Source organism: Leptonychotes weddellii, chromosome 8 (genome assembly GCF_054177405.1).
Source record: "Leptonychotes weddellii isolate Sample4059 chromosome 8, ASM5417740v2, whole genome shotgun sequence".
NCBI classification, from domain to species: Eukaryota; Metazoa; Chordata; class Mammalia; order Carnivora; family Phocidae; genus Leptonychotes; species Leptonychotes weddellii.
In genome coordinates, this window is record NC_138376.1 from 41,223,200 (window position 1) to 41,238,681 (window position 15,482).

The window sequence follows — 15,482 nt, forward strand, 5'->3', positions numbered from 1 at the left end:
GGGGCAATCACCTATCACAGCTTAGGCCCAGGGCTGGCCCCTGGCAGGCTCCCCCAACTAAGCAATGAACTGCCTGTGCACAGACCATATATCCTTGTTTCCATTTCTCAGGATCTAGGACAGCAGAGCTCTGTGCCCGCTTGACTAACTCTCCTCTTCGGTCACTACTAACAACTAACCTGATCACTTTACCTATGAAGCAGATAACATTTATAAAACCAGGAAGCAGAACAGACCACCACTTCATTGAGAAATAATCAAAGGAAGGCCACAAACTGAGTATTTTGCTCCAGATTTATTTATATTTTACTTACGCATTTTCATGTTCCACCTGTTGTGAAATCCTAGCCCTTTGAATCAACCTACTCCTTCCCCCGTGTCTACAGTTAAAATCCTTCCTACGTATTGACTCAGTTTTGCACGGACACCTGCAACGCTCTTCCTTGAAACACCACGGCCCAGACCACGTCCTGCTTGGATTCTCTTACTCTGTCATTTCTGTTCCTGTATTGTCCCAGTTTACCCAGAACGCCTGGCTAGTTTCCTTGTTCTTCCTTCACCTGCTGACACAGGACGGTAAGTGAAACCTTTGCCTGAGAGCCCAAGACAATTAGCATGGAAGTGAGCTGGGAAGGAGAGCATCCTCCTCTGGAGAACCTGTGAAAAGGTAGGGCTTGGAGCTGGATGATGAATTCCAAACCTCGTTCCCACACCAACGGGGGAAAGTGCTGGAAGAGCAGAGAGTGGGGACTGGCATGAAAGAGGAGTTGCGAATGTGCTGTGAATGCCCCCCTTCTCCCACCAGCACCCCCCAAGGAGGAGGGCCAAGGGTGCTTGCCCTGTCTTCAAGGCCTGCAAGAGGGGCTTGAACAATACCGTTCCGGAGAGCTAGACACGTGCCTCTTAGAGTCACAGGGTCATTGCCAACTGAAGAGACACACTCTCCTGAGAAAGCCAACGGCCCAGAGACCAGCTGGGCGGCTGATGAAGGAGATGCTCTGGGCTCCAGATGGACCCGACCTTCTAGAGTTTATCCTGACTTTTCTCCTGGATGAGATCCAGGTGTAAGCAAGAGGCAGACGCAGCGTGGGCTCACCTCAGGTCCTGTCTCAGACCACCTGGAAGAGCCTTCCAGCTCAGCTCAGAGAAGCTGAAGATGGCACCTGAGTCCTAGGGGCTTCAAGCAGCCAGCCAGGTAGAGATGCATATGCCCAGGCCCAGAGAATTTCTGGGAAGGTCCACACTGATGGGGTAGATTGCCAAAACATGCTCAAGAGCACCAGTGACAAAAACAGTGTCAACCTATCACCAGCCCCAAATGCATGAAGCCAGCTTACAATAGCACCAGCGCGGGGAGAACATTCCCTCCCTCTCACATCGCCCACCTCCTCTTGTGGGGGGCACTCCAGCACAGCTGAGGAGACAAGGAGGAGATGGGTTAGGGGAGCAGGAAGAGGGCTGCTGACCTGCCCTTTCTTCTGCGGGCTGGCCTCCTGCCCAGGGCCAGGCCTTGCTGGAGAAAGGTGGGGAGGCACGACTTCACATCTTGTGCTCATCTGGACTCTGATGGGGGCCTGGTGTTTCCAATTTCTGGACTGAGGATGTTTGCATTAGCTGTGAGTGACCAGGAAAATCACAGGGAGAAATGGGGGGGGGTTGGAAAACTGTTTGGTTCCTATGTTCTCCCCATATCAGGCTTGTTTAATAAATCAATTGATTTTCCCACCTGTATTTTTAACTCGTAAAGATGGTGCAGTAGTTATTATTTCTAGTGATTTTTGCCAAAATTAAAGGAAAGAAAATTGAGAGGTGAAATGATATGCTTTGGAAATGGGGAATGAGGGCGTATTTGCTAAAAGCGAAGAAATATCACAAAAGGACCTTAAGGACTGAGCTTATTCTGCCATTAACTACATCGCCACACACTGAAATAATATTTCATAAAAGTACCTCTCACAGTTCAGCTGTCTCTGGGACTCGGAATCTGTGTTATTTTCCACTTCTGCTCTGCAGCCCTTTAGATAGGAAAGCAAATAGAATCACTGGCATCTATTCAATTGGGGGAATCCTGTGGAAATACAGAAGACATTCTACTTAAGACTGAAACCTGCTGAAAAGGTTGGCTCTATATTTCCTGTTCTCCTTAGGGAGGTATCTTAATTTGAAATTCTTGTTAAGCCAAAATGCCACAGAGGATAAAATATCTTCAGAGTTTGCTTGAGCTGGGCTGGTAGAAGGAGCCAAGGGCAAGAAAACCAGCACCTGAAATAGTCCAGCTGAGGTCGGCAGGCTCCCCAGGTGTGGGGAGTGACAGGGACGGTGGTGGCTGTGGTGTCACCTTCATTTTGCCCCAGATCATTTGCAGAATAGCTTTCTTTCACAACCAGGTATGGGTGGCAGAAATACTCCTGTTGCTGTGGAATTTGAAACGGGCAAGCCTTGGTTTCAGGGACCGAGATCTTGATTTTATTTTACTTTTTATTTTTTAAAGATTTTATTTATTTATTTGAGAGAGAGACAGACAGAGATAGAAGAGAGCATGAGCTGAGCAGGGAGCCCGACGTGGGCCTCGATCCCAGGACCCTGGGATCATGACCCAAGCCGGAGGCAGACGCCCAACCGACTGAGCCACCCAGGCGCTCCCGAGGTCTTGATTTTAGAGGAGAGGCTCCGTCAGAAGGGGCTACTCACTTGTACCCTGAGTGTGGCCGCTCCCACCCCCTGGCCTCTGAGAATGTAGTGAGAGTGAGAGGACTCTCCTCTCTCCAGGACGTTGCTGCTGGCACCGGCCAATACCCACCCTTTATAAGGCAAACTCTTTACATCAAGAATTATTTGTATGTTGATATATAATACAGAGTTTATATGTGTGTATATTCAAAAGAATAATAATAGAAATTAAACAAGAACTGCCACCCCCCCCACACACACAAATAGATGCATAGATCAACGGAACAAACAGAGAGCTCAGGAATAAACCTACCCTTAGATGGTCCATTCATCCATGACAAAGGAGGCAAGAATGTACAATGGGGAAAAGACAGTCTCTTCAATAAATGGTGTTGGGAAAACTGGACAGCCACATGCAAAAGAATGAAACTAGACCACTTTCTCACGCCATACACAAAAATAAGCTCAAAATGAGGTATCTGGGTGTCTCATTCAGTTAAGCATCTGACTCTTGATTTCAGCTCAGCTCATGATCTCAGGGTCGTGAGAGATCGAGCCCCAAGTTGGGCTCTGTGCTCAGCAGAGAGTCTGCTTGAGATTCCCTCCCTTTCCCTCTACCATCCCCCCTTCTCTGTCTCTCAAAAATAAACTCAAAATGGATTAAAGACCTAAATGTGAGACCTGAAATCATAAACCTCCTATAAGAGAAAATAGGCAGTAATTTCTCTGACATCGGCTATAGCAACATTTTTTTAAAGATATGTCTCCTGAGGCAGGGGAAACAAAAGCAAAAATAAACTATTGGGACTATGTCCAAATAAATTAAAAAGCTGTTGTACAACAAAGGAAACCATCAACAAAACAAAAAGGCAACCTACTGAATGGGAGAAGATATTAGCAAGTAATATATCCTATGAGGTGTTAATATCCAAAATTTAGAACTTACACAACTAAACACCAAAAACCCCACAAATAATCCAATTAAAAAATGGGCAGACGATCCGAATAGACATTTTTCCAAAGAAGACATACAAATGACCAACAGACACATGAAAAGATCCTCATCAGTCATCATAAGGAAAATGCAAATCAAAACCATAATGAGATATCACCTCACACCTGTCAGAATGGCTAAAATCAAAAACAAAATAAGCAAGTGTTGGCGAGGATGTGGAAAAAAGCAACTCTCATCTCAGTGATCACACTGGCTTAGAACCTCCAGGCTCCGTAGGAACCAATAACTCTTCTAACTAGGACATAGCTTTGAGGTGCTGGCAAGGAAAATGCCTAGTTAGAACTCATGTGGCGCCAGGGAAGCTTCCCACAAGATATTTATGGTTCATTTACAGTCTTCCAGAACAAATATATTCAATCAGGGGTAATTTGTTATCATAAGCATTGCTGCTTCGACACACAGCTGAAATTCTACCTCTATCAGGTTTCAAGGGAAACAAGAGAAAAGGTAACCCAAGGTCGATTTCCCATCCATTGTGTATGTGTGTCCGCATGCGTGTGTGCATGTGAGTGTGCATGCGTGCGTGCGTGTGTGTGTAGAGTATGAATAGGGATCTATTTTCATCATTTTTGGTGTGGATAATGTGTTCTCCCAACACATTTGCCGAATAACCCATCTCTCCCTCACTGATCTCCAATGCCAGCTAGACCATTTTCCAGCCTTCACTATACACCTGAGTCTGTTTATTAGCTGTCGGCGTGTCCCAGGACCACCCTGTGCTGCCTACCACCACAGTCCTAACGAATGCAGCGCTATCATAAGCCTTGGTATCTGGAAGGTCAAGTCGGCCTCTTTTGCGGACAAGTTTGTCAATTTGTGATGGCGTTTTTCGTCTGCCCACTTAGCTAGGCTCTAGTCCCAGTGAAGCGGTCTGTTGCTGTGAGGTAATGTTGCCCATGTCATTCAAGCCCTTAATCAGTTGACTTTAAGAAGATTATCCTGGATTATCTGGGTGGGCCTCATTGAATCTGTTGGAAGGACGTAGGACGTAAGACGTACGACGTAAGACGTAGGACGTAAGATTCCCCAGGAGAGAGAAGGAATTCCACCTGTGGATGACGGCTTTGGCCGCTTCCGGTTGAGTTCCGTCGTGCTTATGACGGCCTCCTTTACGGATTTTGAATTTGCTTAGCCAGTTCCAACAATCACGTAAGCCAGTTCCTTATAATAAATCTGTCTCTTGCTGTCTCTCTGTGCCTCGGTCTCTCTTGCTCTTTATATAAAGTATATATACTATTTATTTTTTCTAATTTTATTTATTTTTATTTATCCTGGTTCTGCTTCTCTAAACCTTGGCTTGTATACTATTCTTCTCTTCTTTATTTTGTACAAATTACCAAATTGACTTGTCAAGCTGCGCAAAAATACATATTTGGGTTTTGATTTACGTTACAGTGACTATATGCTAATTTGGGTGGGACTGATACCGTCATAAAATTGAGTCTTCCTGTCCATATTTTTCCACTTATTAAGGTCTTATGTATATCTTTCTATAAAGATACATAATTCTCTGTAAAATCTTGTTTTAGTAGTTATTACAAATGCTGTCTTTTAAACTTCTTTCTTATTACCTGAGTGCCCCTCCACGTTCACATTCCCCCTTCGTCACCTGAGACATAATCATTCTGGTCTTTATAACAATCTCCCTTCTTCCTTCCCTCCCTCCCTCTGTCCTTTCTTCCTTCCCTAGTAGTTTTATTGCTTCTGTGAGAATTTGTCAATAGTCTGGTTCAGAGCCTTATCTAGATGGAATATGCAGCAGGTATACTTTTGTGTAGATACTTGATTTATAATCAGCGTGAGGCCACATTATTATTGAACCTTCCTGGTGAAATAAACATTACAAAGTGTCCCTTTTATCTCTTAAAGCCTTTTTTTTTTTTTTGCCTTAAAGTCTGCTTTGCCTGATCTTCATACACCACACTAGCTTTCTTTTTAAAGATTTTTTTAAAATTTATTTATTTTTGTGAGAGAGAGAGAGAGCAGAGAGAGGGGCAGAGGGAGAAGCAGGCTCCCCGCTGAGCCAGGAGCCCGATGCAGGACTTGATCCCAGGACGCTGGGATCATGACCTGAGCCGAAGGCAGACGCTTAACCGACTGAGCCACCCAGGCGCCCCCACACAAGCTTTCTCCCATCCTTTTATTTTCAACTTTTCTGAATTCATATGCCTTCTGACTTCTTTGTTTTGCCATCTCTTCGTGTATCTTTGCCGAGAATCCTTTACTCTTTTAATGCCCTCCAAGCTACAAAACGTACACTTTGTGTAGATTTTCAGTTAGCCTAAGTGGGAGGGTTAGTGCAAGTGAACCTCATCTGCCATTGTCAGAAGTAGTGTCATTTCTTCATGTCTGGCTTGCAAAATTAAATAGTTTTTATGTACTCATCTTACATTCTGCAGACTTCCTGAACTCTCTTAATAACTCGAGCATTTTATGTATATATTCTTTTAGATTTCTACCTAGATAATCATGTTATCTGCAAATCCTTTCCAGTCTTTACAACATGAGTTTCTTTTCTTCTCTTGCACTGGGAGGTACTTCCAATATAATGAAAAGAAAACAGTCATAATGTAAATCTTTGCTGCTTCCTGATTTTAGGAATCATTTAATGTTTTACTCGTAAGCAAGATATTTGCCGCAAGTTCTTTATGGATAAGCTTTATCAGATTAAGTAGGTTCCCTTTTATTTTAGTTTGCCACAAATTGTTTTTATTTTTAAAATGTAAGTGGTTATTGAATTTTATTGGAGACCATTCTGAATCTATTAAGATGATCATATGGTTTCTGTCTTTGAATCTGTTATTGTAGTGAATTGCATTACCAGATTTTTCTAACATGGGACCTGTTTGTATCTTTGAATAAATCTAACTTGATCGTGATGTGTTGTTATTTTTATGTATTTCTTGATTTAGTGTGCTAATGTTTTATTTAGGGTTTTTGCATTTATGCTCCTAAGAGAACTTTTTTATACTGTTCATGTCTGGTTTGGGTATCAAGTTTATATAAGTCTCATAAAATGAGTTGGGAGTGTTCTTGGTTGACCTTTCTTTAGAGGAACTAGGATAAGCTGAGAATTAACTGTTCCTTGAACACTCAAGAGAGCTTACTTCTCAGCCATCTGGGTTTTGTGTGTTCTTTGTGGGAAGACTGTAACTATTGATTTAATTTATGGGGTGGATCTACATTTATTAAAGACTCCTGCCAGGAGGGAGTGCCAGGGGGAGCCCGAGCTGTCTGGCGGCTGGCGGGCCCCCATTACCTGGCTATCCTCTGTGTCCCTCACCGGCATGCTCAGAGGTGAAATCCACACGGGCTGCATCTCCCCCCAGTGGCCACAGATGTGTGACTCTGGAGAGCTGGTTAGTGGTGGACGGACAGTCATGGCTGGGAGGAACTATCTTCCCACCGAGCCCAATTGCTTGTGGGCCAGCACTGTTGCAAGGGAGTGATTTTCCACAAAGGGGTATAGGCTTGGTCTGGTCAGGGGGCAAGAGGAGGGCAGGGAGTGACAAGTGGGAGCCATGGAGGGCTGGCTGGTGGGTGAAAGGGCAGATGGGCTCCCTGGGAGGTGTGGGAGCATGGGGAGAGCCGATGGTGGTATACTGGTCCTAGAAGCTCATGGTATGCCCCACATTGACATTTGATTGCTCGATCAGGATGTATCCCAGGGTCCAATGGTGGCAGGTCAGCAGAGGTGTGCCTGGGCAGGGGGTGGTGTTTGAGCAGCAGCTCTTTACCAACAAGTGAGGGAGTCTATACAAATGTTACTGTCTGTTCGGGCACCTGGGTGGCTCAGTTGGTTAAGCATCTGACTCTTGATTTTGGCTCAGGTCATGATCTCAGGGTTGTGAGATGGAGCCCCATGTCCATCTCTGTGCTCAGTGCTCAGCAGGGAGTCTGCTTGAGGTTCTCTCCCTCTGCCCCTCCCTCCTCTCACACTCTCTCTCCCTCTCTAAAGTAAATAAATAATTCTTAAAAATTAAAAAAAAAAAATCTGTTACAGCTGTTCTAAGCATGAGCTCTGATCACAGGATATATGTTTTTGGATTTTTTCCCCAGCTCTTTAAGGATTATATATCACAGGCTTCTGGTTTCGTTGTTTTGTGAGAGATCAACTATTAGTCCAACTGTCAGTTTTGTATTGATAATTTATCTTTTTTCTCTGACAGTGTTTAAGATCTTTTTCCTCTTCTTGTGTTTTGCAGTTTCATGATGATGTAGCTAAGTGTTATTTCTTTTTATTTATTCTGCTTGGGTTTCCTGATCTGAGGATTAGAATCTTTCATCAGTATGGGAAAGTTGTCAGCTATTATCTCTTGAATACTGCCCCTCCCCATTCTCTCAGTTATCTCCTTCTGGATTGTATATTGTGCCTTCTCACTTTTTCCCCATTTTAAAAAATTCATTTAATAGAGAGAGAGAGAGAGAGAGCACAAGCAGGAGGATAGCAAAGGGAGAGGGAGAAGCAGGCTTCCCATGGAGCAGGGAGCCCAACTTGGGGCTCAATCCCAGGACCCCAGGATCATGACCTGAGCTGAAGGCAGATGCTTAACCGACTGAGCCACCCAGGTGCCCCTCCCCCCCTTTTTATCACTTCATTTTGCTCTGATGTCTCCTGGGTAATTTTATCAGGTCTAAATTCCACCTCATTGATTCTTTCATCAGCCATACCTAATGTCATATTTAAACGTCATATTGAGTTTCATTTCTATGTGGTCCTTTTCCAGAATTGTCTGGTCACCTTTGATAGCCTCTTATTTCTTCATCACATTTCAAAAATCTTAAACATGCTTATTTTAAACGTTATTGGCTAATTTCTGTGTTTGAAGTGTTTGTGGGTCTGCTGTGATTTATCATTTTGTTGTTTCTCACTCAAGGTGGCTAATTGCCCCTTATTTACTAATTTTTTCCTGTAAGGTCTGATTCTTTACAGCTTTGTCTGTGGGAAATCTTTGAGATTTTGAGTTTGGAGTGCTTGGACCAAAAACTTGACACCTTTAAGCAAAATTTTTATATTGGGGGTTTGGAGGCATCACACATGCATAGTTGACTTTTGAACAACATGGGTTTAAACTGTGCAGGTTCACTTATATGTGGATTTTTCCCCCCATAAATATAGTACAGTACTGTAATGTATTTTCTCTTCCTTATGAATTTCTTGATAGCATTTCTTTTCTCTAGCTTACTTTATTGCAAGAATATAGTATGTAATACATATACAAAATATGTGTTAATTGACTATTTTCATTACCTGTAAGGCTTCTGGTCAACAGTAGACTATTAGTAGTTAAGTTTTGGGGGAGTCAAAAGTCATACACAGATCTTCAACTGCAGGGGGGATCAGCACCCCTAACCCCCATGCTGTTCAAGAGCCAACTGTAGTGTGAATTCCAGATCCAAACCCATTTGACTGTAGCTTGTAGTTAACAGCCTTCATAAAAAGATTACAGGGGCTCCTACCAGTCTACCCAGAGGCAAGGCAAAAATAGCCAAGCAGAATACTACTACCTGGTTTGTCTGTGGAAGAGCATGTATGGAGAAGCTCTTTTTTATTTACTCTGGATGTCACCCTTTGAGAATCTCAGCATTTAGAGTCATGGTTCTCCTGTCAAACCTCCCAGACTTCCCACCTAACTTGGTGTTGACATTCCCTGGGCCAGGTTCCTGGCCAGATTAACCAGATTTTTCTTTCTTCTTTTTCTTCTTTTTTTTTTTTAAGATTCATTTATTTATTTTAGAGAAAGAGAGAGCGCAAACGAGAGAGAGAGCATGGGGGGAAGGGCAGAGGGAGAGGGAGAAAGAGAATCTCCAACAGACTTCTGATGAGTGAGGAGCTTGATGCGGGGCTCAGTCCCAGGACCCTGAGATCATGACCTGAGCCAAAATCAAGAGTTGGATGCTCAACCTACTGAGCCACCCAGGTACCCCAACCAGATTTTTCTATGTGCTGTCCCAGGTAAGGTTTCACCTTTGGTATGGCATCATATTGCTGGGGATGGGTATATACTTTATTTTTAAAAAGAACATTTCTTTATTCTTTCCTCTCTTCACCCTCCCTTTGCCCTATCTTTATCTGTCAGGTTATAGGGCTTTCATCCAGAGGAATGACTCTTCCACACTACCAACCCCTCAAGAAGAGTTCAAGTAGCTAAAAATGAAAGGGCAACTAATCACTTATACAATTATTTAAATTTCTAACAGAATCCAGAGATCCTGTTCAGTGAAATTTACTATAAAACACACACACACACACACATAGCCTCTGCTATATATTAGACATTGTTCTAAGTAATTTACAAATATTAACTCCTTCAATGCTTGTTAAAACCCTGTGAGTTAGGTAAAATTACCTTTCCTATTTATAATAAGGAAACTTAGACCAGAGAGATTAAGTTCTAGGATCATAGAACCAGTAAGTGGGGAAGCCAGGATTGAAATCCAGGCAGCCTGACTCTGGTGACCTATTGCTGGAGGAGGCCATCGAAAGGACATGACCACCTGTTGGTCCTCAAGCTGGATGTTGGCAATCAGAGGCTCCTCAACCTCTCTGCTGTCCTTGGAACATATGTTCTGCCTACCACTCCCACAGTGGGAGCCATTTTCAAGGATGCAGTCTTGAGAGCACAATTTGTTGAGATCGTCTGGAATGAACACATGACTGAACCCAGTTAAAGCTTCTATATAAACTTTTGAGATTCTAGTGGGCAGATGTGGAGATCTCATCTTATGACCACTTCAGCAAGCCTCAGATGTAAGTTCCCTTGCTTATTAAACCTGCCCCTTACCAATCTGGAGTGCTCCATCTCTTTCTTTGGTCTCTTCTTGCCTGCCAAGTATGGGGACCAGTTTACGAACCAACACTAACTGCATAAGCCACACACAATGCAGTCCTGTGGTAATTCTTCATTCATTCTTCTTGATCTGTCTCCAGCATTGTTCTGTTGGGTTTCCTAAACATTCTTCCTAGGTATTACACATTTTTTGAGATAATCCCAGAAAATTCATTATTCTACAAACATTCCTGATGTATTAGCCAGGTTTAAGTTGCCTCATAGGAAATGGGAAAAGAGTGAAACTGGGGAGAAGGGAAATGGAGTTCTGGTGCTAATAAGCTGAAAAGGACAACACTGAATGAATGCTAGTTAATGGGGGAATCTCAGTGGAACCAAAGGCTTCAAGGTTCCAGATCAACTCTCAAGAGTCTACTCCCACCCATGTTCCTTAAAATTTTTTCTTAGTTTTTACAGTTGCCTGAGTGGAATGCTGTGATGGTATGGAGAATGTTTTGGATGTATATTTAAAGGACCAGCAGTCTAATTTCTACTTTTCACTAGCTATGTAGGCTCGTAATTTAACTGCTTTGAACCTCAGTATCCTCATCTATAAAAAGGAAATGCTAATAGCTGTCCTGCTTGCCTGCAAGTTCTGTGCTTATGCTGTATAATTATTGTTGATAATAGTAATAATAGTTTATGGTAACACACCTATAGCCAATCATAAGTGAAGTAAAGGAAAGAAGTAAAATTCAAGTCAGTATGTTTTACTGTTTATTAAAAGATTGAGTGAATCTTTTGGATTCAGTGGTTTTCTTTCTTTTTTTTTTTTTTTATGTTTTCTGCTACTGAGCCCACATCAACAAAATAACCAAATCTGATTTTAGGGTGTAGGTTTTTAATTTTTATAATAACTTCCTCAATAAGAAGTTCTCCAGGTAAATGTGCATTTGGTCCTTTAGAGATTCTGCATGTAGTTTCAGGAATATTACAGACTTCTTGTGCATCATCCATCTCTTAAGGGACATGGACTTTTGGTTATAACCCATTTTTAAAGTTTCCATAGTTGCACCTATAATAGACCACTGAGAATAGGAATCTTTACTGAATTTGTCAGTGAATAAATTAGAGAAAGGTGGATAAGCTGTTGGGCATCTAGCAGCCTGGAGCTGCACAAATTTTAGAGGAATTTTTTTTGATCATTTAGGTAAAAATATCTTGAACTGTATGATCTTTTTCTTTTTTTGCTATGTATACTTTCATTAGCTTTATAATATTCTCCAAAGAATTTCTCTCTGCACTGGAGAAGCATGTTTGTGAGTTGATGGTGGCTAAGAGTTTATAGAGTTTCAGGATTTGACATAGACCTGTAAGTATTCCATATTCTTTGAAACTGCACCAATGTAATCACATTGGCCAAACTGTAATATGACACAGAGCAACCTAATTCCCTTTTTTAAAGGAATTCTTGGCCTTCAAAGAGGCTGAGATGCAAGTTATATGAACAGTAGCTTGTTCATTTATTGCACAATATATGTATGGAAACAAGTTTTTTGGGTCAGATTGTCAACTTTTTAATTTTAATTCCAGTTGGTTAACAGACAGTGTTATATTAGTTTCAGGTGTACAATATAGTGATTCAACACGTCTCCCAGTGCTCATCATAAGTGCCCTCCTTCATCCTCATCACCTATTTCGTGCACTCCCCACCCACCTCCCCTCTGGTAACCATCAGCTTGTTCTCTATATTAAGAGTCTGTTTCTTAGTTTGCCTCTCTCTCTCTTTTTTACCCCTTGCTCATTTGTTTTGTTTCTTAAATTCCATATATGAGTGAAATCATATGGTATTTGTCTTTCTTTTGTGGGCTTAATTCACTTAGCATTATCCTTTCTAGCTGTATCCATGTTGCTGCAAATGGCAAGATTTTATTCTTTTTAACGGCTTAATAATATTCCATTGTGTGTGTGTGTGTGTGTATGTATGGTATACATATGTATGGTATACATATATATATACACACACACACCACTTTTTTATTCATTCATCAGTTGATGGACACTTGGGCTGCTTCCATAATTTGGTTATTGTAAATAATACCACTATAAACATAGGGGTGCATGTATCCCTTTGAATTAATGTTTTTGTGTTCTTTGGGTAAATACCCAGTAGTGCAATTGCTGGATCATAGAGTAGTTCTATTTTTAAGTTTTTGAGGAAACTCCATACTATTTTCCAAAGTGGCTGCATCAGTTTGCATTCCCATCAACAATGCATGAGTGTTCCTTTTTCTCCACATCCTCACCAACACCTGTTGTTTCTTGTGTTGTTGATTTTAGCCATTTTGACAGGTGTGAGGTGATATCTCATTATAGTTTTAATTTGCATTTCCCTGATGGTAAGTGATGATGAGTATCTTTTCATGTGTGTTGGCCATCTGGATGTCTTCTTTGGAGAAATGCCTGTTCATGTCTTCTGCCCATTTTTAATTAGATTATTTGTTTTTTTGGTGTTGAGTTATATAAATTCTTCATATATTTTGGATACTAACCCTTTATTAGATATGTCATTTGCAAATATCTTCTCCCATTCCATAGGTTGCTTTTAGTTTTGCTGATTGTTTCCTTCACTGTGCAGAAGTTTTTATTTTTATGGAGCCCCAAATGTTTATTTTTGCTTTTGTTTCCCCTGTGTTAAGAGATATATCTAGAAAAACATCACTACTGTTGATGTCAGAGGTTATTGCTTGGGTTCTCTTCTAGGATTTTTATGGTTTCAGGTCTCACTTTTAGGTCTTTGATCCATTTTGAATTTATTTTTGTATATGGTATAAGAAAGTAGTCCAGTTTCATTTTTTTGCATGTTGCTGTCCTGTTTTCCTAACACCATTTGTTGAAAGGACTGTCCTTTACTCAGTAGATGTTCTTCCCTGCTTTGTCAAAGATTAATTGACCATATAGTTGGGGGTTTATTTCTGGTTTTTTTAATCTGTTATATTGATCTATGTGTCCATTTTCGTACCAGTATCATACTATCTTGATTACTACAATTTTGTAATATAACTTGAAGTCTGAAATTGTGATGCGTCTAGCTTTGCTTTTCTTTTTCAAGATTGCTTTGGCTATTCAAGATCTTTTGTGGTTCCAAACAGATTTTAGAATTGCTCATTCTAGCTCTGTAAAAAATGCTGTTGGTATTTTGATAAGGATTGAATTAAATATGTAGATGGCTTTGGGTAGTATAGACATTTTAACAATATCTGTTCTTCTAATCCATGAGCATGAAATGTCTTTCTATTTCTTTGTGTCATCTTCAGTTTCTTTCATCAGTGTTTAATAGTTTTCGGAGTACAGGTTTTCCTCCTCTTTGGTTAGGTTTATTGCTAGGTATCTTACTGTTTTTGGTGCAATTGTAAATGGGATTGTTTTCTTACTTACTCTTTCTGCTGCTTCATTACTGATATATAGAAACGCAACATGTTTCTGTACATTGATTTTGTATCCTGTGACTTTACTGAATTCGATTATCAGTTCTATCAGTTTTTTGGTGGAATCTCTGGATTTTCTATATATAGTATCATGTCATCTGCTAATAGTGAAAGTTTTACTTTTTACTTACTGATTTGGATCCCTTTTCTTTCTTTTTTGTTGTCTGATTGCTGTGGCTAGGACTTCCGGTACTATTTTGAATAAAAGCGGTGAGAGTGGACATCCTTGTCTTGTTCCTGACCTTAGGGGAAAAGCTTTCAGTTTTTCCCCATTGAGGATGATGTTAACTGTAGGTTTTTCGTATATGGCCTTTATTATGTTGAGGTGTGTTCCCTCTAAACCTACTTTGTTGAGGGTTTTTATCATAAATGGGTGTTGTACTTTGTCAAATGCTTTTTTTTTTTTTTTGCATCGTTGGGAATGATCATATGATTCTTATCCTTTTTCTTATTGATGTGATGTATCATGTTGATTGATTTGTGAATATTGAATCACCCTTGCAACCCAGGAATAAATCCCATTTGATCAGGGTGAATGATTTTTTTTTAACGTATTGTTGAATTCAGTTTGCTAGTGTTTTATTGAGAATCTTTGCATCTATGTTCATCAGGGATATTGGCTGGTAGTTCTCTTTTTTAGTGGTGTCTTTACACAGTTTTGGTATCAAGATAAGAGTAGCCTCATAGAATGAAGTTGCAAGTGTACCTTCCTTTTCTATTTTTTGGAATAGTTTGAGAAGAATGAGTATTAACTCCTCTTTAAATGTTTGGTAGAATTTGCCTGTGAAGCCATCTGGTCCTGAACTTTTGGTTTTTGGGAGTTTTTAAAATTTTTTCTCATTTGTCGTTTTACTTACTTGAGTCCTTTCTCTTATTTTCTTGATAAGTCTGGCTAGAGGTTTATCAACTTTATTGATTTTTTTTCAAAGAGCTAGTTCTTGGTTTTATTGATCTGTCCTATTGTTTTTTTAGTTTCTATGTCATTTATTTCTGCTCTAATCTTTATTATTTCCTTCCATCTGGTGGTTTAAGTTTTGTTCATTCTTTTTCTAGCTCCTGTAGGTGTAAGGTTAGGTTGTTTATTTGAAAATTGTCTTGCTTCTTGAGGGAGGCCTGTATTGTTATAAACTTTCCTCTTAAAACTACTTTTGCTGCAGCACAAAAGTTTTGGACCGACGTTTTAATTTTCATTTGTTTTCACGGACGTTTTTATTTCTTCTTTTATTTCCTGATTGACTCATTCACTGCTTAGTAGCTTGTTATATAACCTCCATCTATTTGTGGTCCTTTCAGATTTTTTCTTGTAATTGACTTCAAGTTTCATAGCATTATAGTCAGAAAAGATGTATGGTATGACTTCAATCTTGAATTTGTTGAGGATGGTTTTATGGGCTAATATGTGATTTATTCTGGAGAATATTCTGTGTGGACTTGTAAAGAACGTGTATTCTGCTGCTTTAGGATGGAATGTTCTGACTATATCCATTAAATCTATCTGGTCCAGTGTGTCATTCAAAGCCACTGTTTCCTTGCTGATTT

General features: G+C 40.5%; 1 long non-coding RNA gene across 1 annotated transcript in view; it reads left to right on the forward strand.

The window, feature by feature from the left end:
- Positions 1 to 332: 332 nt before the first annotated feature.
- LOC145722839 (uncharacterized) overlaps positions 333 to 15,482 on the forward strand; it is a 51,043-nt gene continuing 35,893 nt past the window's right edge. The window contains exon 1 of the long non-coding RNA XR_014147407.1: positions 333 to 576. This is a non-coding gene — a long non-coding RNA (uncharacterized LOC145722839). The remainder of the gene's footprint in view (positions 577 to 15,482) is intronic.